The 23,564-nt window shown below is 44.5% G+C and overlaps 1 protein-coding gene across 3 annotated transcripts in view; it reads left to right on the forward strand.

Moving 5' to 3' along the window:
• FHL3 (four and a half LIM domains 3) overlaps positions 1 to 23,564 on the forward strand; it is a 259,663-nt gene that overhangs the window by 165,326 nt on the left and 70,773 nt on the right. The gene's annotated exons all lie outside the window — the stretch shown is intronic.

Consider the following 23,564-nt stretch of genomic DNA (forward strand, 5'->3'; position numbering starts at 1 on the left):
GTGTAGGTGGTCTTGGTTTTTTCTGGGTGATGTCCCCTCACCCAGCAGGAAAACTAGCAGGCTTTTGCTCCCAGTCCTGATCACAGGCAGAAGTCTTTCAGAGCTTCCTCTTCTCACACAGCCCATCTGGCTGCTTGGCCGGTGACAACATTGGGGTTCTCAATTTCCCCTTCTTATAGTCCGGGCCACTGGAAATATGAGATTGTGTGGCTGCGGCGATTTTCACATAATTATAGATTTGCCTAATTTGCCACATAATCCATCTGCTGCATAATCTGCAGATTTTAATAAAAAAAATTCTAGTACAAACGGTTCAAAAGTTACTAAGAATGCAGCAACACTTATTCCAGCACGGTGGAAGGCCCTTTTCAAAACATGACTGGTTGGCTTTCTATTGCTTATTGCTATATTTGTGTGTTAAACTGCTACTTATGAGGTGCAACCAATGTCTAGACAGTAATTTACTCAACCCTGCCACATAATTTGGCCCTCTCCTGCCGCATAATTCAAGTGGCCCTGCTTGTAGTCTTTTTCTAGACACTAAAATGTGATTTATAGTCTGAGTCTTTGAAATTTTATGTTTGGGTCTGCTTCTTTTGAAGTGTCCACTTGTCTTTTTCTTCTTTCCCTTTGAAAGCATGTCTGTCACAGTCGACATGACTTTGAAGCTATTTGACCTGCAACACAATTCATGGGAGTGACTACAGTTCACAACTGGATGTCACAGTGATATGTGCATCAAAATCTTAATCCTAGGCTCCCAGCCTTATTCCTTATGCTTCCCTTATCAACCCCATCTCCTTTCCTGATATATGTCCTCGGCCCTTCCTTGTGCTCTATCACTGAATCAAAGAGAAACATTTTGAAGTGTAAAGGGAGAATCTCTTCCTCCTTTCCTCCAGTGTATCCCACACAGCTTAGAGGACTGTAGCAACACACAAATCCGTCTGGGGGGAGGGTGGTGTAATTCCTCCCCTGACGTCTTCACCAGGCAAGCCCGGACTTCCGGAAATGGAATACAGGGTCCTCTATGTAATCTACCATTGTAGGTACACTTGTTTTACTGTGCTTTCCCAGCACAATTTACTGTCCACCACTGTTGCCACCATGCATTGTAACATTACAAGTACACATGCATTTAGTACATACATTCAGTCTGTGCGCACTGTTCAGCACTGAAGCTTTTCTGTACGGTACCAGGGTGTGCTACTTGCAAACACACACATACTGACAGTACACACACTCATCATGGTGGCACTGCACAAAACTTCTCCCTTCATATATTGCACTTGACAGAAGCACACATACACCCAGCACATGCTTCCATTACTCAAACACTGCACAGCACATCTTTCATGTTATGTATTCCTTGCAGGTATACGTACTCGGCACATGCACTAATCCTACGTGTCCCCACAGTACTGCTCTATCTCTTTACTGTACCCTTTCAAGGCACATATACATTCAGAGCAGAGTCACTACTCCTGTGCTGTGCAGCACTCCACATCTACCTGAAGTAGGCCAAGGGCGAGTGAAGCACACAGCAGCTGAACTTTTAAAAAGGTGAGTGAGCCAGTAGGCCTCACTCCAGTGACAAAGGTCAAAAGGACCTGTTCACTTTTACTGATCATTACACAGTATACTACCACCACCGCTCTTGTGCTGCTTAGCTCCTGGTGAAGACGGTAGCCTTCCACTACTATGACAGTAGCACTTTGGGCACTCCTCTCGGTCCAACAAGATTGCAGTTTGTGAGACAACCCTATGTCATGACTCATACACATGCTCTGTGTTTGCCTCTGACAAAAAATCTGCAGGAGGGATCCAGACAACAGTACAGGTGGGCACTCAGGGTAGGGGTACATGTTTCTTACCATATGGAGGACTATCCTGTCCCAACAGCATATAATTGCTTCAATTGTTGCAGCCACTGGATGTTATATTGTGTCTCCTTTTCTAGCCCAAGTGTAGCCCATGTAACAAACAAGACCACCCCCTCACTTCAACAACCCAGCTTGTATGGTATAAGAATATCCGACCCTAACCGGGGAAGAATATCCCTTTCTCCCTTTTTGTATTATGCCTTAACGTCCCTCACTTGATGCCACCCTCAGTTCGACTCCAGGCTCTGTTAAAATCAACCCCGCTACTGGATGGTTTACTGTGAGGATGATGCTCTATATGCAGGCATGCTGCTCGCTGCAACCGAGACTGATTGAGAGGACCTGTAAGTGTTACTTATCAGAGAAGCTTAAACCTCTCTCGCTGTATGCATGAATAGGCAATGTACCGCCCTGAGCTAAGTGCAACATAAACCTCATGTTGGAGTGAAAAAACAGTCAACACTTCAGAGTTGTGTAAAAACCAGCCAAATATGACCATGGGAATCCCCCTCCAGTGTTCCTGTTTGAGTGCCTGGCCATGACAAACAGAGCAAAACAGTAAAATGATCTGAAGGCTTCTCGGGGAGCAGGTTGTTAAATATATATTTTTTTTACGTGTCTGGATTTGATGTATATATTTGAAAAGATAATAACACAGGAAGTGTTCAAAGATTCTAGATTGAAATAGTATACAAAAGAGATGACTATTATCTTTTCTTAATTTGGGAACAGGCTAATACTCATTCTTGGGTTTATCACTACATTAAAGTGATTGGGACAGTTGTAACTTTTTAAGATGGACACTAACAACCAATGGATGGTGTCCATCAGGGGATGCTCTGATATTTAATGTCATCGTATCTACAGGTACAGGGGAGTCATTGAAGGACTTTGTTGACCAAGAAGCCGTTTTTAAATATTTTTTTAGTTTTATATAGCACAAACTAGACCTGAAGATATCGGGTATCAGAACGCTTTACATAACACCAGTTTTGTTACATGAGGACACACTAATTTTTGTTAAGCACAGGGAGATGAAGTGATTTGCCCAGAATCACAGGATGTTGGGCGTCGATGCTGAGACTCGAACCCAGTTCCCCAACTTCGACATAGACCGCTCTAGCCGGAAGGCTACATCCTTTCCCCAATAGACAAGTATTGAAGGTTTGATATGAACACTCAGTGTAATAGTCATTCATTAAATGTTTTCATTGACCGGGATCAGGATTCCTTTAAGCAATTTCCACACTTGATCACTTTTATCTCAGAATTCTGGTTGCAGGTTATGTCGGACTGCATTGTAAAAAGTGGGGGTTTCCGAAGGATCCTTGTTCCAATCTGCAATTCAGTCAATGAGTTTCTGTGTTGAGCACACAGATATCTTGTTCAAATCCATATGTACTTAAAATAAGAGTTTTTTTTTAGTATGACGAACTTTCAAGGATGTGAAGATAGTCAGTTTGAATCCACATCAAAATTATACATTTGTTATTTGGCTTTCTATTTGGAGCCAAGAAATGCTGACAATCTGCAGCTTCAGCATGGTTCGACCCCAATAAAACACGTATTCTTGTCCTTTGGGTGGTTAACAGCATATCACTTTCATTCTAACCATGACATCAGTTAATCAACTAAGACTATTTTCCATAGAACTTCATTGTGACTCGTTTGATTTCAGCAGGAAAGAAATTTGTAAAAATGCACTTCTGTTTAGGGGTTTGCGGGGCTTGGGTTAACAGTTCGTAAAACGAGAAGTTATTTTGTTATTAAAAGCACCAGCTGAAACCAAATGATACCGTTGGACACCAACAGGCAATTCCATGGGGCTGGTGGAATCTGATGAATTGCCTGGATAGCAGATAATTATATTTCCAAACCGTGTGCGACCAGCTGGATCCAGCCAAAACCATTAATAAGTGGAATTTCCACCATAGTGGCTAAATGCCACATAGATGTCAAGACTTCCCACTTTCAAACTACCATATGTCGAATAAAGATTGAAATTGTGTTTCGGAATAAAGCATGTTTTATTTGATGCATCAGGTCCCCACTGGAATTGTGGATGCCCTAATAGTGACCAAAGTCAGAGCCATTTAACATCAGTAGGAAATTAGGTGGGCCAGTTGTTTGAACTATAGGGTTTCAAGTTGCATTTTAATCTTCAGCAGTGCTTAAAAATTGAATATAACCTTTGTGAGGGCTCTAGTTTTGGCAGCTGTACATGAGCCTTAGCTGGGTTGCTGGCTGGCGCCAGTCAATCATCTGGTGTCCTTGCGCTGTGTGCAGAGACTGGGACAACTGTTGCAACACCGGTGTACATAAAGTTTGTGTTTTGGATCAGAGTGGCCGCATGATGGGGTAGGTCTGGCTGCAAGTGACTCATTTCACGTGCAATCAGTAATTCCTTTGGATTGAATTGTGGTTGGGCTGAGAGCATCAGAACGCCAAACAGAGCACCGCAGACACCCTCACCTTGCTGCCAGATTCAGCAACGCATCAAAGGAAGCAAAGAGTGTTGCATTGCTACTTGACAAGATAATTTGGGATTTTAAAGTGCTGTGTAGTGGTTAAGATGCCAGTTTTGGCACTTGGGAACTGCATTCTAATATCAGCTCTGGCACTTGAGCAAGAACTTTGTGATTCTGGGTAAATCGCCTACTTTCTCAGTGCCTCAAATTGTAATTATGTTAGAAATGTTATGCAGTTGCAAATATGTAAATGTAATGTCATAGAGCAACAAGCCTGAAGTCTAAATCTCCAATGTATATATATATGATCTTGCATCATTAGCCTCCCTCCACCCCCGATCTTATATTGTCGCCCTGCAAGCTCTTTGTCTACATAGGATATGCTGATTTTTTTGTTGGTATGCTTTGTAGAACTGTTAGCTAAGTTTATATGTCATACACTAATAATAACCTTTATATATATATATTTTTTAGCTTGGTATGATTTGGATGATTTCAGTTAAGTTTGTTACAACAGAAAAAAAACTTTTTGCATATATATATATATGTATATATATGTGTATATATATATATATATATATATATATATATATATATATATATATATATACACATATATATATATTTCATATTTGGCACTTAATGAGTCATTATTGTTGCTTATTATTACCCAACTGAACCCATTCTCCCAACCTTAGAACAATGAACGAGTGCAATAAAAATCTTCAAGGTTAGGTAGGTCTTGTATTTCGGGTTACAGGCAGCTGGTAGCAGTGCATGCATATGTCTGTTCGTTGTTACTGGTGACCTATGGGTTACACAATGATCTCTGGAACAAAAGCATTGCTCTGCTGCCCAATCTTTTACCGAATACAAATCTAAGACCTGAATGTGTTATGCAGTGCTCTGCAGCAGGGATATTACCCCTCTAAGTTATTTCAGGAGGATTTAAACCTAAATTCATAATCTGCTCTTTCCCCAGCTAATGCAGCATCTGATTTACCTTACAAGTACTATACCCTAAAATGTAATCAGCACACTGAACCCTGCAGCAGGTACATTGACCGCCCCTACTCCCCCAAATAAACTCCAAACACAGGCTGGCTATAACCTATTCTATTCTCCAGAAGCGCTTTGCCATCGCATATTTCCTTGTTGCCAATTTTTGTTCGGTTCGAGTTTGTTTTTTAAAAAAAAATACCTAGTCTGACTTTGATTGGCACTGCTTCTCATGACATTGCCTTTAAGACTCCACCTCATATGTGCTCCAGCCTCCCAATGTGTAGGTTCCCAATCTCTGTGTTTCCTTTTTCCATGTCCAGCACTGGGTGCACTTCTGAACAGTCGCTGCCGGCATTATACACGGGCCGGGGGTCACGTGGGGAGGAGAGGTGGGGTAAATGTAATAATTTTAAAATACATACCGGTCTGCGGGTCCAGTGTTTTCACAACTCAGCTTCAGCTCTCCTCTACTGCCTCCGGCAGGAACAGGGAGCAGGCAGCCTCCCTCCCCTAAGTCAATCACAACGCTGCGAAAGCAGCATTGTGATTGGTGGGGACACTGCCCAGCCAGGGACTATGGGGAGGCCATTTTCTCCATGTAGGCTGCAACGCATCCTGCATGGAGACAGGGTAGAGTGCGCATGACTGGTTTGGGCAGTGGGGTCCCCCAAACCAGTCATGCTCACTTAGGAGTGGGCACACCACTGCTCCCCTGCCCAACCTTGCCCATAGAGCAGCCCCGCCCACCCGCCCTCAACCAAACATTTCTGCTTTCTCACAGTGCAAGTGGAAACATCATAAAATTGTAGTTTTACCATTTGATGTTTCTGCTTCTCGCACTGCGATAAAGTAGTGGGGCGACGCTCCTCCACCCTAGTGGAGGAGCCGCCCCTGCTTCTTAAAGCATACTTTGTAGAAAAACTCAGAACTTCTGGGTAAAACCCTACATTTTGTTGAATTTATCATCATGACCTGCTGTCACCCAAGGGCTCGCAGCAAGGTGATGTTGGCAGGCGCGCGACGTGTTTGTGTTCGCACTCACGGTGTTATCAGGCTCGCGCGAGTGTTGTTAAACAAGTCATTCTGTAACCAAAATGGAGTTCAGTGAAGCCCCGCTTTTACAAGCGCTGCAGCATTTCCTGGCATCTAATCCGCCTGTTACCCACTCATAACAAATTACATAATTGCTTTTTGCAAACAGCGTGTACCTGGAAGTGAGAGGCCAACAGTATCTGGAGTGCTCTGGTGTAAAATCAACACTCCATGTTTTTATTATCTGAAGTATGACTTGTTCTAGGGCGTCACACGAAGCAAAGGGACCTCAAGGTCACAACAGGGAGCAGTGACTTTAGAGGGCACAGGGGCTCCTAGCAAGCAGTTGCAGAGGTGGTTTATTATTAATATGTCTCTGGTGCAAGTCCCTCCTGGCCAGTTGCGGATTTCCAAGTGGTCTCTACTGGGCCTGTGATTATGGCATTTCCCCCCTCATCTGTGATGACCAACTTTGCTGGAGTAAATTAAATTTAAGCTCCTTCCAGGTGCAGCATGGCACGGTCATTAGTCTATAATGGTGATTACTGTTTTCAGTTGCTGTTATATTTAACCTACTTTGACGAACTCTCATTCGATCAACTTGGCCTTCTGAGAATTATTTGTAAGTTGTGAACTGGCATTTTCGCCAGAATCAGCCCTATCTAGGAAGCTGTTACAGGTTCCACAGTAAGTACATAGCAGCATATAGAATAATTGATTAGATAGACAGCAACCTTTAGTCACTCTTAAATTAAACAGATCTCAACTAACTTTGGTTGATGGCTGTTTCCAATTTCCCATATTACACTTCAGTATGCCAACTGCTGACTGTAAGATGCTGTGTGGCGGGCGTCATTATCTGATCATGCTGAGTCTAAGTCCCCTCTGATTGTACGAGCTCAGGCCATGTTGTACACCATATACAGAGTAAAAACCACCATACTAGATAGATGAATATATGTTAGGCAATCAAAAGCTGTTTTTTGGAATGTTTATACTATACAGCGCCCTTCGTATTTAGACGTGGGTTCACTCTCCCATTGACTTGGCGTAAGTTATATTATATTCACTGGCTGCAATAGGTCTAAGCTTTGAAAATGACCCTAATTTTTGAACAAATGTATAATATTGTATTTTCACTCCACAGTTCCTTTGTTTGGACTTGCACAGTGAGGAGGCTTTTGAACAGTGTAAGGGAAATTTAAGAATAGGAAGTATGTGTCTTCTTTTACTTAATAAGTGTCTAAGCTGCTTCCAATAATACAGCATTTTCAGCTGGTCCCATATCACTGAGCCTCCGTGTTCCTGTCCATTTTCAGATAACATTGTGGGCTTCTAGGTTTATAGATTTTCTTTTTCTCATTATAAATAAAGGCCTATAATAGGAAGCGTGCACACTGTTCATGGCTAAAATAAACAGACCCATGAATGGCCTGTGCTGATCATATGGGCAATGAATTGTTTGCCCATATTTGTTTTATTATTTTACTTTGAGGGAGGACAGGTGAACTTTTACACGCAATGCCCCCTTAAAACATGTTTTACAGTCCCAGCTAGTGAGCGAGAAGCTGATCAACCTTGCTTTCCAAAGTTCAGCTCAGGTGACTTGGCCAGGCCCTTTGCTGGCATCCTGAGTGTAGGGTACATCTGTAAGGAGTATCAGGAGGCTGATATAATAAAAATGTATAGCACACAAGTGTGTGCTTATGAGACACACTGGCGCCATTTTGCATTCCCCGGTAAATATGGCACAAGATAGAGGCGTTATGTTTCTAGGAGAGTGGAGACATGGCTCCCTGTGGTTATATAGCAGTGATCTTCCATCTGTGCCCTGCCTGGTTGTCCCTTCTTGATCACTCCCAGTGGAATAGATGGAGGGTGTGGGGAGGTGTTACTCCAAAAGATGGATGGCTGTCAGGTGCAAGGACTTAATTCCCCGCTGTGCTATTTTAAATTGAAAGTACTTCCTGAAGACTCTTTACCTGATTTGGGACCATCATTTGAAGACAACTCTGTGGAAGGGATACATAAGCTGAGCAAACTATCCCAAGCCAGTTCACAGTGACGGTGGATTCAGCATTCGCTGTTTGGAGAAAGTCTATAAGAGAGCTTGAAATGTCCTCCTATGGTTCCAAAGTTCCTCACTGACCAAATAGGTGACAGTGACACTCCACCAGAAGTCAGGAACACTCTTGAGATCCATAGATGGTGTCTCTGACAGCTAGTCTTCCAGATGTGGGGGGACATCACCTCAAAGTTTCTAGCTATTTACTGGAGGAGAGCTGTTGGTCTGCCTTGGGATGAAGTCTATCTGGTGGCCTGAGAAGGGCACTCCTGTTGGATTAAGTCTGCCCAGAGTAGGGACTCATCTGTTGTGGGTCTGCCGGCATTTCCCCATTTTATTCTGACACTCTGCAATGAAGATTCAAAGCATGAGTACTCTCTGTTGTAACACCTGACCAGACTCTCACTGTGTCTGGTGGCTCTCAACACATTTTCAGCTAGGACACCATCAGACCGCAGACTAGCAGATGTTAAATAGAGAAGCAGTCCATGGACGCGCTGACTCCATTCATGCAGCAGACGCTCGGCAGCGCAATATAATTGCAGAACCTGCCGACAACAAAACGGATCACTTTTAAACAACCGCTATGTGGAATCCCGGGCTAATACCTGCCACGCTGTAACCGGGTATTTAAGGCAAATTCCCAATAGAGCGAAGACTTGCTCACACCTGATTGTGGTTCCCTTAGCAGCAGAATTAAGAAATCACCTTGGTCCTGAGGAGAACCCCGGTAATAGGGGGTTCAAAACGCGTCTACCCTATAGGTCCGCTGTCAGTGAAAAACTGAAAGCAGTGAGCCAAAAAAAATATAAAACGATTAGTTTTGGTTATAAATGACAAATGTACACTGTATCATACAATTTTATGGAATATTGACACGGACCCATACCTCAGTGGTATATGTTTTTGTTGTAGAGATATAAGTTGTATGTATGAGGTGTGAAAGTATTGGTATGAGTGATTTATAGGATTGTTTTGTACATAATTGTTGACTTTTGTATCTATTTGTACAGTTTGTATATATTCGTGAATATGCACAAGAAATTCTGTTTGAATATTATAAACAAAATTTTTGAAAAACACTTTTGAATAAAATTAATAGTATATGTTTAAATAGACTGCTATGCTTTATTCATAACAGATCTTTTTTGCAATTGCAAACGAAGCAAGCTCAGTACTGGCATTTGTATCGTTGGTTAGTTTAGATTTGACTTAGCCTTGCTGATTAGGAGTCAAGACCCAGTTTTGTTTTCCCAAATAGAGAAGCAGGGCAGCAGGCCTTCTCAAAGGGTCTGGAACAACAACCCAGTATCCATCAGGCTGCTTTTCCCATTTAGGAAAGAGTTGAAAACACACCTCTTTAAGAACCTTCAGATGTGGCCCCTTGGTTAAATGCAGCACGAAGCTGCTCTTTACTTCAGAGACCACTAACTTTCAAAAATATGTTAAATAAATGGGGAAGCTTTTATTTATAAGCCAACGGAAGTAAAGGAAAATAATCTAATACAATATCCTGCGGTATTTAACAACCCACAAGGCCCCACTCCCATCCTGCTAGCATCAAAGCGGCCCTCGGGCTCACCACAGACCATACTTTATGGCCCCCTCGGAAAACGTTTGTATGTATGGTTTACACTATAGAAATACCACCTACACACGTACATACATGATCACAGAGAGATGGGCAGTTGGCGGCTTTCGGCACTTGTAGTTTTCACTGTGGAGGTGCTGGTTGATTGGCTGGAATGTGAACCTAAAGTAGGACCATTCATAGCAGCAGAACCTTGTGGCATCTGTCACAACACAGGTGTACCTTTTAATCTGCTATAACCACAAACTGTTAACATGCTCCTCGTGTTCTCTCCTTCTTCCCGTTTCCCTTCTCCCTCCCTCTCTATCTCTCTCCCCCTTCTCCCTTTCATTCCTTCACTCCTCCCTGTGTCACAGATTAACTAATTGCGCACAGGGCGTGACAGAGGTCAAGGACTGGGCATCTGGGAGTTGTCACGCGCCTTGACGCGAGTCCCACGCACCGCGTCACTGCACGTGTGCGCGCGCGCCACCTTCCATTCGGGAGTCTGGGCCGCGGCCGCCACAGAGCCAGGCGTCGCATCCCTGGAGCGAGCTCACCCTTAACGAGTGAACAAGCGGCCTGTGTCACGGTGCACCTGCCACGCCGGGCCTTGAGCCTTTATTAGCACAGCTCGCGACAGCAACTACGCACCTTATCTGCACAGGGCTGACAAAGGCTGCTCTGTTCCCGGCAGCCCCCCCAAGTCGACGAACCGGCAAGGCACATGTGTCCTGGCAAAACACTGGTGAGCTCACCACGGTCCGCTGAGCTGTTCCCTGCCAATTATTCCAAGCTTTCCAGTAGTTTGGTGCAGATGTTCTATCGTTCTAAAGAGGCTTTAATTAATTGTTATAGCTATGTGGTGTTTTATGGGAATTTTTAATTTTCATCTTCAGTTTCCTCTCCCCAGTGCAATCTGGCATGCATTTTTACTGCATCGGACTTTGAACCGTACCTTGGTTTCCCCGCACTCAGGAGCAGTGGTATGATTTTCACTGAGTCATACACATGATCACGGAATAAAGGGCATTCTGGGCGTCTTTTGGTAATTTAGTACCATAACTCATAGCTGCCAAGGTTTCAGATGGCTATGTGAGACATTTTTATAATTTCAGTGTAATAATGAGTGATATTTCAACCACAATGAGTGACACATTCTCTCGAACAAAATCAAGTAAAAAATCCACCACCTCATCCCCGGGCCCGCATCCTACTGCAGTGAGAGCGGCGAGGTCAGGAGCTGCGCAATTGAACTTCGAAAATCGCGGGCGGCAGCAGGAGGACGGACCCTGATTCAAGGTGCGCTATTGTGTCTCACTGTCAGTCAGTCTACCATTGGGCACTGACTGTAGTGACGGCAGTCTAAATTCGGCGCCACGTGAGTCGGCCCCCAGTAGTGTATGCCTAATTTGGACAAAATTACATTGTAGCAGTACTTGTAGAGCTGCGAGCAGATTTAGCCAGCCTCTTTAGCCTCTGTCTACCGGGAGCAGTGCGCACGGCGCTGAGAGGCACCTCAGTGCATTATAGCAGCGCTCCACGTGGCAGCTGAGGAGGCGCTATAATACGTGACAATGCATTTCAGTGTGGTGATGCGGATCACCACACTGAAATGCGTTAGTGTCACACGTGAAGCGAAATACTTGGCAGGGCTGCCATAACTGCGTTGTGAGTTAGGAGTTAGGGCCTGATTACTAGTTTGACTCACACGGTTACTGCCTCACAAACGTGACTGATATCCCGTCCGCGGTATTACAGTTCCATTATATCATATGGCACTTGTAATATGACGGACGGGATATCAGTCACATTCAGCGCCGGACCGGGAACCAAAACTGGCCCTGGCAAAGTGCTCGGCCGGCCCCCCTGTGAGCGGACGAGCTGCCCCAAGGCCGGATTCGGACGATTTTGTTACAGGAGCCGATTTTGCACCTATGCTGCAAAAACGACCCTGTAATAAAAACGGCCCCCAGGGGCCCAAAATCGGCCCCCACCCTAGTGGCCCACTGGGGAAATGCCCGGTGCCTGCTACGGCCAGTCCGGCCCTGGTTACATTTGTGGCAGAGTATCTCATCCACCAAACTCGTAATCAGACCCTTAGTATTTGTTTACCCGACGTTATGGAAGCCTAGTCCTGCCCCCAGTGATGAACATCAGCTTCCTAGGGGCGGTCACTGAAGGGAAGAGAGTGTCCGCTGCGATATCTTCAATTTGGGGGATGACCTTGACCTAGTACTGTTACGTTATTACACTTCTAGTGACTCTAGTGGGTTGGATGGATGGCAATGGTTGTGCCATTTTCATTCTCTGTAGTACTTGGAAGAATGAAAGGTTGAGTCTGCCCTGCTGGGATTTCAAACTGTTCAATGCAACTCACAGGGCGAGCATCCAACCATTTAACGAGTTTGTCATATGACACAGTGTCCCATAAAGAGAGGATGATGTTGAAAAGTAGATAGAAACCTCAGCCTCCACCCCACATAATGCACTAGATAAGTCGGCACAGTATACATTTGAGGCTATTATCCAGCACTTCATCCTTTTTGAGGACTTTATTTAAGTGAATCAATCACTAATAATCTCAAGACTGGAATCATAAAAATTATTTTTTTTAATTCCCCAAGAACCCCCTGTCTGCAGTCAAGGAAAACTTTTGTGCGGCAGCGAAACGCACCACCAGTGCAAAGAAAGACGATCACCTAACCAGTCTTTTGCTCGCTCTCAGTCGGTGATCAGTTGAAGCTACAAGCCCGTTAAAACTAGCCTGCACCCTATACAAAGCTCTCCACGAGGGTTGGCAAACTTCCTGGCTATATAGACCGTCTGAGGTTGTCAGCTTTGAGAAGTTCAAAGGACCTGATTCCAAAAAACCCAGCATTCAAGAAAGGAAAAACCCTGAAATGGTGTTTTCACAGACTTCAACCAAAATCTAGATAACCATTTCTCCAACAATCGGAGCACTGACCTCCTCTGACACCATCAAGAAGCAAAGGTTCTCATTATTCCATGGTCGTTTTATCCTAGACTAAATCCCTCTTGAATAAAACATCACAGCACAAACTTAATTGGGATAAAGCTCTTGCAACTGGAAATATAATATTGTGAAGGACTTCATCTGTTCTGTTCCTACAAGGAACCTCATAACTAACTGCATATATGATTGGCCTGTTATTTGATCTCTAGGTTATTTACTTCTCTGAGCTCTGGTGCAATCGATTTTTAACCCTCATAACACGCCTTGTCACCTCTTTTAATCTAGTTTATGGCATGTAAAGTTGTCAATAAACAAGTCAATCTGTACTGGAGTAGAAAATGTTCCTTCACTACACGTTAAAAAAGTCATAGGGAGAAATAGCTTCACATAAATGAATCATCATTGGTCCGATATGTATTTTAATTATGAAACAAGCATATTGTTTGGTAGTGAATCATTCACTGGATTTCCTTATCCCCTTAGAAAAATGCTGCTACCACACCCTCTCCTCATTTATGTTTAGTTACATATCAGAACATGATTCATCTCTTGGTTATCATGGATGGTCTTATTTTTAGTACCTTGGAATGCCTGCCTCCTACAAGAGCCCCTTCCTCGTGTCGGCACACAAAAGGGCACCCTATATTTACCCTGTGTCATTTTAAGTATTTTGGGGTCCCTGAGCAAGGCATACTTTTGTGGCCCCCGTTCAGAACAACTATGGGCCTAATTTCAATATTGGTCGGTAAGCCTCCTACCGTTTGTCGGAGGGTTACCGACGGACATGGTAGGTTTACATTCCGACCGCCGAATTACAAGGTTGGCGCTTGGAGTGTAAACCGGCCGGTCAATCCGACTCGGTTCCGACAGGCTCAAGGAGCCCATCGGCCAGTCATAAACTGCCCATAATCCCTTAAGGACAGCGTTTCTGCCTTCAGTATCATGATGTCAGTTTCTAACAGCCTTCCCATGTCAGCCTTTACGGCATGGAAAGGCTTACAGGAAGCGACTTTGGAGGCTCCTAGCAGGGCCCTTATCCCTCTGTGGCCTACTGTTGTGGCACTGGGGGCTCCTATGGTGCTCCCCTTCACATCCCAGCACCGTGTGGCAGGTACCATGAGGTGCCTGCCACATGGTACAGGGATGTGCAAAAATTTCCATTTTACAATTGGAGCTTGTGCTGCGGCCGGTTTCGGACCACCGCACAGGCTCCCATTGTAAAATGGAATGTTGCGGTCACATCCTAATTGTGGTGTTCGGCCGGCCGGCCGGAGGTCCGTCGGTTTTGCATCTGCTGCGATGTTGGCCGAAGGCAACTCTGACCGACATCGTAATGATGCCCTATGTATTTTATTATCCCTTTTCTTCTAATTCAAGCCCCATGATGGCAAACAATATTGAATAATATGTTAAAAGTAGAGATGGAGAAATAGATGGATGCGAGCTAGAGAGAAAGTTAACTTTCTCAGGACCCCCTTAGAAGGTGGGGGGCTTTTGGCAATTGCCACTTTGCCCATGCCTTAAAACGTCTCTGGATTTACCTTCCTGTAAATCACACCCTGCTAACAGACCTCTTTTGTATGCATGTAAATCGCTAAAGCTGTGTTACACAGGACCATCATAAGGTTTCCTTAGCTGCTGCGCACTGCTGGCTGACGAGTGTTGCCATGGCACCTGAGGCAGGTGCCTATTACCCCAAATAACTTGAGTCCACCTCTGTAAACCACCATCTTCCAAACTGAAGCACAATGCATTTGTTGCTGATGTACCAAAAACTCAGCCCACATAATATTTTAAACTTGAATGTTTGATTCCTCGTGGCTGGTGGCACGGCACTGGGGGGAAATCCACTGAGAGAACAATATTTTACTGAGAAGGCTTTGGGCTGTAAAAATGTATCTACTTTCAAACCAGCACTTTTACTCTACGTTTTGGTGTAGCATTAGAGGAATATTTCAGGAAATAATTTACCACAAGAATAACTACAATAACCATAGCGCAATGGCATTGGGATATAACTGGCATACAGCAGATGAACTACAACTGGGTGGTGTAAAGTCCACATTGCAATGAGAGACCAGAATTACAGAGAAAGGACTGTTGAAGCCAATAAGCATACCTGAAAGACAGCACTGCAGGTTTGTTAGTGTACACCCACTGTGTGTTTTGGGCCTAAAGGCAGAATCAGGGTGCAGCAATCAAAAATAAAAACAAGAATGAGCTTAAATGTTTTTCCTTGCATCATTTTATATATTTGTTTTTACTGTTTAATCAACCTTGAACTAGACCTGCAAGATCAGAGTAAAGGAACGAAAACATATTTATACTAAATGCTGGGCATGTTGTCGTATGTGTTGTAGAATCCCAGCAGGGCTTCTAAGGAGCAGGCTGTTGTTTGTCAGAAATGGTTTCATGTATATAATTATCGCTGCCAAACACACAAGATGATGGACGGAATGTTGCGCAATGGCAAAACATTCACCCCCAGCCACAGATCTGGGTTTAATCCATCGTTATTTTGCTCACCAAGCCACCCCAGTTCAGACATGGCCATATGCAAATCAGTCTTGACCCTGTGCCTCATGGGAACAGTCCAGCCCGAACTGCCAAGCCTTGACTTCGCTGGACCGGAATCAAGCATCCTAGGACCAGTTTCTGGCTATCAGCCATCTTCAGCCAGGATAGCTTGACTCCAGTGGCTTAGTGAGCACGGGACCCACGTCTGGGCATACCCTTCCCACATAGGGTGAACAGCAAAACGCACAAGATGAAGGACGGAATGTTGCACAATGGCAAAACATTCACCCCCAGTCACAGATATGGGTTTAATCCATCGTTATTTTGCTCGCCAAGCCACCCCAGTTCAGATATGGCCATATGCAAATCAGTCTTAACCCTGTGCCTTATGGGAACAGTCCAGCCCGAACTGCCAAGCCATGTCTTCCCTGGACCGGAATCAAGCATCCTAGGACCGGTTTCTGGCTATCATTATCGCTGCCCACTGGAGTGGGCACCAAACAACTATACAGGAAATTAAAAGCATAGTGTAGTGAAAACATCAAGTAGATTTACAGGATGGGCATGATGATTGTGGAAAGGCATCCTAAACACATGCCTCTTAGAGGGCCAGGTTCCAACATAAGGTGCTACACTCCAGGTGGCTCAGTCCACGCGTATCCATTAAGACCACATGCAACAGAGTAACTGAATGTGAGCAGTCAGCAGAAGGTATGTGATGCAGTCCGATGTGGGTCAGTGATAGTAAGGCGGGATCAGGTTAGAAATATTCCACTTGCAGGTATTTGGGGTCAAAAGACTGTTGAACTTTTGTTGTAATCGGAGTTATTTGTTAAGGATTATTTGTACTGCTTTCTTTGACTGCACGAGCTTTACCTCTTTGTTCTAGTCCTTTTTAGGTCTCGGACCTGCGACGATCGCGAAGCGATGTCGCTGCGAGGCCTATTGTGACCGGTTCTGCTTACAAGGAGCTAAGGGAGACAAGAGATGTGCACGCGCCGCCTGCCGTAATCGGATCAGGTCGCGCGCGCATTCACCATCTCCTGTCTGCCTTAGCTCCTACAGGACACCGAGACACACGCACACGCGCGCACGCACATACACACAAAGACACTCGCGCACACATCCCCTCTCCCCCCACTAGTCATCGGGCTCTTTTTACACACGCACACATACATACACACACATATACACACGCGCGCACACACAGACACACACACGCGCACACACAGACACACTCGCACACACACGCGCGCACACATCCTCCCCCTCACATCCCACTCACAGGGTTCTTTTCGCGTGTCCCTCTCTCCCTCGGCAGCCAGCGGGTCAGTCTCGGCAGCAGGCGGGGCTCTCCACGAGCACGGGAGCCCCGCTAGCTGACACGCAAATCTTCCGGATGGCTTCGCGGGCACAGGAGCGCGGGGTAGGCTCCCGTCAGCTTCCTATATTTTTGCGGCCCCGCCCCCATCCCAACACAGGTTGCCTGGCTTCCTGTTCAAGCCAGGCTGCGGCGGTGAGTTTTTTTCATGACCTAACTTTTTTTTCGTGTTGGGCAATTTAATTTCTTATCTATAGGGGGCGTGTATGTTTACGAGTTAGTCTGTGTGTCTGAGCAACTTTTTACATAGCTTTTAACCGATAGCAACTCTGAGCAAAGTTTAAGCCGTAGCCATTTTCTGACGTTTTTCCTCCATAGGTGTAACTGTAGAAATTGCATTGAGAAGTTAGATGTTGTCCCACTTTCTGATGTGAATGTTCATGGCGGCTCATAGGGGAAGTGCACAGAGGGACGCGTCTCAGAGCAGGGGAAGAACCCAAACAAAGCGGTGGGAGCACTGAGCGCTGCCTGGTCCTGGAGAGCCCGGGGACAGCTGCAGGTAAGGCCCGGTACTGTGCTCCTTGGCACACCACGGAGTTCTTCTTTATGGGTGGGACCCCCGTCCCGGGTGTCATAGCCCTGCCTCAGCTGCCCCAGGGCTGCTGCGGTTTCCGTTGTGTTTGTTTTTGAGGATGTTCGCTATGCGCCGCTTTTTGGAATCCGTCAGTGCAAACGGCTTGTTCTGCCTGCTACATAGTCAGCGATGCATCATTTTATCGTGCACGTTCAGTTTCGCAGCGCTATGCCTTCTAATCGTGGGCATACTGTCCTTGCAGCGCTATACAACGGGTGCTACTGTTCTTCACGCAGCGGCGGGGTGATAAGTCACTTACCCAATGACAAGCCAGATATTCGCCCCTCACTCCGCCTGGGCCACACCCAAGGACGATGTTAGACCCAGCTTTGACTGTAGATTTGCCCACTGTGAGGTGAGGCCAGTCCTGTAGGGTTAGGGCAGCTCCGCTCACACAGGGCAACAGCAGTCACCTTTTCCAGCGATGCATCGTTTTATCGTGCACGTACAGTTTTGCAGCCCTATGCCTTTTGATCATGTGCATACTGTCCTTGCAGCACTATACAACGGGTGCTACTGTTCTCCACCCAGCAGTGGGTTAATAAGTCACTTAACCGATGACAGGCCAGATATTTGCCCCTTACTCTACCTAGGCCACACTCAAGGACACTGTCAGACCCGGTTTTGTATGGAGATCTGCCCACTGTGAGGTGAGGCCAGTCCTGTAGGGGGAGGGCAGCACCACTCACACAGGGCAGCAGCTCCACTCGCACAGGGCAGCAGCTGTCACCTTTTACAGCGATGCATCGTTTTCTTGTGTGCGTACCGTTTTGCAGTGCTATTCCTTTTGATCGTGCGCATACTGTCCTTACAGCGCTATACAACGGGTGACACAGTTCCCCAGCCAGCGGTGGGGTGATAAGTCACTTACCCAATGACGGCCCAGGTATTCGGCCCTCACTCCGCCTGGTCCACACCCAAGGACACTGGTGTAGCGAAGACCGTAGTCAGAGCCTGCACAGTTCCCTGTGCTTTGGTGTATAATAATGCAGGACAAAGAAATGTTAGGACGTGGCTTAATGGACAGAGCAACCGGCTTTTGAGTTTGGTAATCAGGTTCGAATGTCGGTGTCCGCTCAACAGACTTTTATTCTGGGCAAACCTTTTAATATCTCCCTGGACCGACCAAACATGCATGTGTCCCTGTGTAATGTAACTGGTGCTCATGCAAAGCGCTCCAGTACCTTCAGGTCGAGTTCTATAAAATTGCAAAAACACAAAAAAATGTATTCACGATTACCGAGAGTACAGACAAGATTACTTTGGAAGCGAACACAAAGTCATTTGATGATCATACTGCTAACTTATTAAGAGGGCAGCACGAGGTTGCAAATGGGGTCTATTCGTCAATATTTGGAAACAAGCATTTGCAATGCAATAGGTCTCGCATTTACGCGAGTTTGAGCTTTTGACATTGTAAATGATAATACCTTTTATTTTTGTTTTCATTTTAAAAACATGAATAAAAGGCATTGTCATTTACAATGCCAATAGCCTAAAGTCGCGTAAATGCGAGACCTATTGCATTGCAAATGCTTGTTAGAATGTATTTTTTTAGTTCCTTTCCAGTTGAACTGTGGCCATCGTCCTTGTTGGCACCGCCTCCGCTGCTGGGGACATTTACCTAAGATTAAACAGCTTTCCCACTTACTGTGTTGATCATTGTTATCACAACTTTCAGTGATCAGTTTGAGAAAACCTGCCACGCCCAGCAGGCCCTGCAAGACCCGCCCAATGGCCGGGCTGGAGAATGTTGCGTATTTGTTTTTCTCGAGTAGAGTGTGTATGACGCTCACTAGGACTACATGTTTTCCCTGTGCTACGGGAAGAGGCTTCCTCGTGAAAATCTAAACGTTTGCAATATTTTTGCATTGCGAGAGCCCCATTTACACCATCTGGTTGTTAGAAAAAAATGATATCCCATACTGTCCCTCATGAATGGCCCCTGCAGTGAGACATTCCCAGCAGCCTATGAAAGGGCGGAGCAGGGTCTCGCGTAGGCTTGGCCTAGTCAGAGAAACCGGCCTTTCGCTGGCCAAATGTATTTGGAAGCTTCCTCCTAATTACCTGGTCAGCCATCTTGCCTTCAGGTAAGAATATCGCCCAGAGGTCCACTCTGCCACCTGCAGTTCGGGAGCAAATTCCACTAGTTTCATTTTAATATCCTGCTCCTGCAGTCTTATTTTCTACACTGTGCTCTTCGTTGTTCAGAGGCAGTTTGGTTTGGCACGTGGACAACACTCGAGGCATAGAAAATTCATTGTTCCCCAAGCTGCGATAAACAGTAACTTGTTTTTCTTCCTCTGTCATACTCCGGCCTGTTAAGAAGCAAAGAGCCCTTCTCTGTCAGAGAAATTGACGTCTCATGATCAGTCGCTTGCAGCTGGACAAACGGAGCTTTCAGGGGCGCATACCTGGCAAATTACTTTTTATTTTTTGTCTGGCCAGGCCGGGTTATTAATGTTTAAACATTGTTGGGGCAGCATTTCATCAGTTGCGATTATAAAACATTTTACACACGAATGCCAAATTGTGACCCTGGCTTATTTTTTTCGGGCAAACTGCAGTTCGTCGCAGCTCTTTCCACGCAGCATATAATTAGATAGTTACATGTTTGAATGATATTTTTCAGCTTTTAGTTTCAGAGCTTTTAAATGGATCGCCAAGAAAACACCACCGGCCGCATTACAGAAACGTTGTACAGGTGCCGAAATTGAGGGAAAATCTACTTGTACCATTTTTGCTTCTCGGGTAATTAGAATGGAGCAAAATATATTTGCACCATAAACTTATCAAACCAATTTCACACAATTTTTGCCCATACTACCACGTGGAGAAAATGCCTTTCCAACATTTCAAATGTGCTGGACAGGCTTTTGTTTGAGACAAGATCAATTGGAAGACACCACTTGCAGCACCCGCTAGAGCTGGCTTTGCGCTGTCGTACCACAGCCTTTGCTGACATAAATATCAGGACTTTACATTTTGTAGTTTACCCTCCTTGCCCTCCCCTACCATCTCAACAGCAAGTAAGAGGCAGTGGAGGAGCCAACCGCCTGATTCATCAAGCTAAATTGCACTCGCAAAGGGCAAGATTCTCAGAATCTTGCCTTTTGCGAGTGCAATTTTTGCATTTGGGATTCATCATCCCAAATGCAAAAGTCGCTATTTAAGAATTCGCACATTTGCGAAGAATTGAATTTAAGGAATCTCTATTTGAGATTCCTTAAATGCAATTCATGAAGCATTTTCAAATTGCGAAAATGCAATTTTGGGCCGCTATTTACCGAGAGGTCAGACCTCTCGGTAAATAGCAAAAACTTAGAAAAATGCTTTTAAAAGCATTTTTCTAAGTTGCATGTTGCGCACACACATGTCCTTTGGACATGTGTGTGCGCAACACCTGTTTAAATTTACATTTAAGGGGTGCTACAGGGTGTCCTTTGGACACCCCTGGCACCCTTTCAATCGCTATCTTATTTGCGATTAGCTAATTGCTAATCACAAATAAGGAATACTCCCCATTCATTCCTATGGGCCTTTTGGCCCATAGGAATGAATGGGGAGTATTCCTTATTTGCGATTAGCAATTTGCTACTCGCAAATAAGGAATGTGTAGGATTCGCTATTTATTTAGCAATTCCTACATGAATACCGTTTTGCGAGTCCTTAATAGCGATTCGCTATGAATCGCTATTAGGGGCTCGCAAAACGGCCCGTTGATGAATAAGGCTGCAGGGGTGGGACAAAGGGTCATTCCTGTGATGTCGTTGGTAAGAGTAACCACTTTTGCTACCTCTGGCACTTTGGTGAACTGGCATCATCAATAAGATATTTTTACAATTTTAATTACATTGGGAGCCTTAACTCTGAAAAATCAGAATGCTTTTTATTAAAAAAATCAGAAGCTTTTTAAATATCAAAAAGTGTAGTTCTTGGACAGCAAGTATTTGTTAAAACCTAATTTGAAATGATTTGCAAGCAATACATATGTTGCATATGGTTTCACAATATACTTCCTTGATTTTTGCCCTGCTGAAAAAATCCTTATAAAAAATTGGATTAGGGGGGCGCCGCTCCCACCTACAGTTCCAGATTGGGAAAACGACTTGGATTGGGCAATGTTCAGAGAAAAAACTGTGTATGTGTCCCGTGGATGTCCCAAAAAATGGTCTTGTGTATGGGGCTTGTGGAACTCCTATCGAGAAAAAATGTCAGCCTCCCTGGGCTCCTACTACCGATGATCCCCCCTCACCCTAGACCTTCCAACCTATATAAATGTATCCTGTGACTTACCTGCTGTACCGATGAGGCCTACTGTGTTACCTCCTCTGAAGTGTCGTTGTATTGCTGATGTCTGTTTACTCTTAATAAGAAATGTTTTACAAAAAATAAATGGATTTGGGAAAAAAGGGTGTGTGGCATAATATAGAAGCTGTAAAAATAATGCACATTTATTTTCCCATTTTGTAGCAGCATTGCACAGTTTCTGTAATATTTGGGTCTAAATATAACTGCAAACAAGATGCATTCCTCTGCATTAAAAAATGATTCTAACATTTTTCAATTGTTAATGAGTTCACATTCATTATCAAGCGTCAAAAGGGGGATAGAAGTGGAGGGAAAACTGAGTCCCAACACCCAATACTTCCCCTACTGAGCATCACTCCTTCCTGGTGCTACCAGCTAGAAATGAGGACCCATACACAGAGTTTTGCCATTACAAGGTTGATATTCACATTTTCCAGGAAGTACTTTGGTGTATTGGTGTCATTGTCCCAGTTTCCATCCCCCAATGTTCTCCATCAAAGTATGCATGGACTTTGTCTCTGTGAATGGATACACAATATATATCATATATGTATGTGTGTGTGTGTGTATATATATATCTGGAAACTAGGTCCTAACTATAACTATCTACTGGCGACCTCTAGTAGATAATATAAATAGTGTGTGAACAAGGAAGTATGCTTCGGAAACACGTTACCTAACCTGGCTTGACAGCACATTTGGCTGCATTTTCTCAGTTAACAATTCTTTACCGTATACATAGTGATTTTTGATTTTGCTCTTCACCTTCAAGTGCATTACCCTACCACCTCATGCGATTGCCTGTGTGGTTGGTTTATCATTCCGCCTCCTATGCTGTTCTTACGTTACAGTGCATGAGGGGCAATTTTCATCTAAAAACCACACCGAATTATCACATATTGAATTCTTTATCTTATAGATGCATTGTATACATAAACTGTAGCAGCCTTTTAAAAAATTGTTTATCCAGGCCAGACATATTAACCTTGCCAATGCTGGTTTTTACCAGGTGCCAAACCAAAGCCTGGCCATTTGTTGTCAAAAGGTCTTTGCTTGTTCTCTGCCACTCTCTCGTTCTGCTCTTCTGGGATGCAGGAGAGAGATCACGGATTTAAGTGTATTGGTTTTTCTTATGCAGAGCCACCAATGGCAAAATACACTTCTTACTTAAAGGATGTCAGAAATGTTTCGTTAATAGTACATACTGGGTTCAGATCTTCGTCACAAAGTTCTTCTGTGGTTAACTTCAGTTGGTTCTTGGAAGTCCAACACTTGCATGTCCGCAGCCTCCATTTGTTCATTTCTACAGTTCATGTGCTTATTGTACCAGCTCTCCAATCTTTCAGTACTTTTTTCTATGTGAATCATAGAGCCAGCTGTGCAATGCTCATGGGATACACAATACCCTAGGATAGATATAATTATTTTTTCATGTAGTTCTTTTGCCATTTATTGTCTCCTGGCTACACTGCATCAATTGCTTGTAGTACCACATGTAAAAGAGCATAGGTTGCACTCTAGGTGAGCCGACCCCCTCAAATGGCTTCCACTTTATGACTTGTGAAGGTGCCTGTATTGCAGCTGGTGGATTAAATCTCCAGGGGCACTGGGAGCTAGTCCATCAGAAGTTTTGAACACATCTATAACTACTTGTCATAACACCAAATAAGTAGGTATGAACATGCACAGCGCTATTCCGACACAGTTCCACACTACCTTATCCTTAAGCACAGTAATGCCAGCACTCTATGTTTAGAGCACTTCTCCAAACTTAAAGGAACTTC

The sequence above is a fragment of the Lissotriton helveticus genome, chromosome 3_1 (assembly GCF_964261635.1).
Source record: "Lissotriton helveticus chromosome 3_1, aLisHel1.1, whole genome shotgun sequence".
Taxonomy (NCBI): domain Eukaryota; kingdom Metazoa; phylum Chordata; class Amphibia; order Caudata; family Salamandridae; genus Lissotriton; species Lissotriton helveticus.